The sequence below is a fragment of the Dioscorea cayenensis genome, chromosome 18, assembly GCF_009730915.1.
Source record: "Dioscorea cayenensis subsp. rotundata cultivar TDr96_F1 chromosome 18, TDr96_F1_v2_PseudoChromosome.rev07_lg8_w22 25.fasta, whole genome shotgun sequence".
In the NCBI taxonomy this organism is placed as follows: domain Eukaryota; kingdom Viridiplantae; phylum Streptophyta; class Magnoliopsida; order Dioscoreales; family Dioscoreaceae; genus Dioscorea; species Dioscorea cayenensis.
The window spans coordinates 8,432,826-8,435,204 of record NC_052488.1 but is presented as its reverse complement, the minus strand read 5'-3'; the positions used below and the strand labels follow the sequence as shown (position 1 = coordinate 8,435,204).

The window sequence follows — 2,379 nt, the reverse complement described above, 5'->3', positions numbered from 1 at the left end:
ATTAAAGGAGCAAGGGATGAAAATCTTTTTCTATGTCAAGTAAATAAAGATGGCCATGAAAGAGTTTTCTTTGTGAAGTTTTCATATTCAAATGGTAACATTTCTCATAATTGTAATATGTTTGAGGAGATGGATTGTTATGCCATCATCCTTTACGGGCATTTGTCTTGAATAATTTGAAAGAGATACCTGTAACAAATATACTGAAGAAATGAACGGAAAAAATTCAATGCTTGTAAGTAATTTAAATGTTTGTAAGCAACTGCATGAGCACCATGTGGACCACTAGAAGGCTTCTTGCCCACTTCTTACAGAGCAAAACACACCCATGTAAACCAAGTACACGCCAGGGTACATTACACATCCCAGATAAGAGCACAGACAGAGGAATGGTTAAATGGCCATGTAACTAATGAACTGAAGAAGAAGAATTCCTAGGAGATGCACGACCAGAGTTAGAAAAACACTGCCGTGTACAGTGTCTGTATTCATTGATTTTCAAGTTTTTCGGGATCTCTCCTAGTTGTTACAGGGGCGAGGTACACACTCTGTACTTGCCTGTGTAACGGTCTAATATGGCCAATATGAATAGAAATCTTAAAGAGGTTTTAGGGCATCCATGTTTTGGCTGACTTTTTGGGGAAAAAAAGGCTGGAGCTCTTTTACTGTGATTGAAGAAAGCTTTGATGGATTAAAGAGGAAGTTTGAAAGAGTGCTCAGAGTAATGATCCATTGGTGATGACTTCGGCTCACACCATCTCCAATCGCACGACAACTGGAAATGGGGTTTTTAATTACATGTTTATGGATTTATTGATTGATTCTTATATTGTAGTGATGAATATGAGCCCCATGGAGGGCTAACTCCTTGGGTGCTCGTATTGAAGTATATTGGGATTGCCTTATACTTTTGATTGCCTTTTTAATTTAGATTTAACCTTCACTTCTAGATTTAACCTTGTTTTACATGTTGGATTTGCGTATCGAGAGTAGTATTTCCATATTGTTATTGCTTGTGTATTGAGAGATCATTGTAATTTAGAACACACTTGATTAAATAGGTATCACTAATGCTCACCGAGAGATAATGAGGGTGCCATGTACCTTTCTAATGGAATTTGGGTGGTTAATCCCCTATTCTTGCATAGAAACCTTAGAACTCATTACAATCATGAGAGGGTAGGAGTAGGAGAGATTCACTTCAAGCCTTAGCATGGGATTAGACACTAGGGATTCTTGACGAGCACTTAATATATCCGTGGTTTACTTCATTCGGCTAGCTAGGGTTTAATCTTTATTAAATTACAATCACTTTATTATTTATCATCCCAACTGAAATCAATCTTGGCACCGCTTCCATTTATTGAGCTTAACTTCATGTTTCCCTTGTTTAGGCCTTTTTATTTGTTCTTATTGTTCATGTTCCTTAATTTGGTTTTAAAATGCAATTTTTTTGTTTAGATAGCTAACGAAGATAGGGGTAGTACTAGTACTATCTAGTCTCTGTAGATTTGATCTTGCTTTGCATGTAATACTTCAATTGACACGTACACTTGCGTGCATATTGCTTTCAATTCAATCATTTTTTTGGCGCCGTTGTCATGGACTAGATATATTAGGAACACTTTTTATTTTTATAGACTAGCTATTGATTTTTCTTTTTCTTTTTACGTTCTTTAATTTTTTTAGTTATTTCACTTTTTTTCTTTTGACTTTTTTTAGTTTGATGTTTAGCATTGATCACATCTCCAATTTCATCTTTTCAGGTTCTTGTATATGACCTACTCAAACAAATCCAAATTTGTTGAGCGAGATTTGGAGATCGAGTGAATGTTGCATAGACAAGTTAGACAACTAACTCAAGATTTGAGAGTTCCAATTCATTAAATTTAGCAAAAAAAGTGGAGCAACCAAAGACTTTAGTTGATTATACTAGACCTACACTTGACATAACACAATCAAGCATAGTGCAACCAATGGTTGGAACAACTAAATTTGAGCTTAAGCCAACCTTCATCCGGATGGTACAATAGTCATGTTTATTCCATGGTTTTCTAGATGAAGATCTACATTTGAGTACTTTCCATGCGGTTTGTGACATGTTGAAGTTAAATAAAGTTTCTAATGATGCTATCCGTTTGAGGGTCTTCCCATTCTTGTTGAAGTCAATGGTGAAAGAGTGGATACAAGCATTACCTAGGGCCTCGATTGACTAATTGGGATTAATTGGTTAAGATATTCCTCACTCTCTCGTCCACATGGGAGGACAATAAAACTTTAACATGACATAGCCTCTTTCACTCAACAAGATGGGGAAACATTATATGTAGCTTGGGAAAGGTACAAAAGATCTTCCGAGGGATGCCCACAACATGGTCT

At 36.1% G+C, this 2,379-nt stretch overlaps 1 non-coding gene across 1 annotated transcript; it reads right to left on the bottom strand.

Moving 5' to 3' along the window:
- Nucleotides 1–2,272: 2,272 nt before the first annotated feature.
- On the bottom strand, nucleotides 2,273–2,379 carry LOC120283113. The gene has a single exon (XR_005543114.1). It is a non-coding gene; the product is annotated as a small nucleolar RNA R71 (small nucleolar RNA).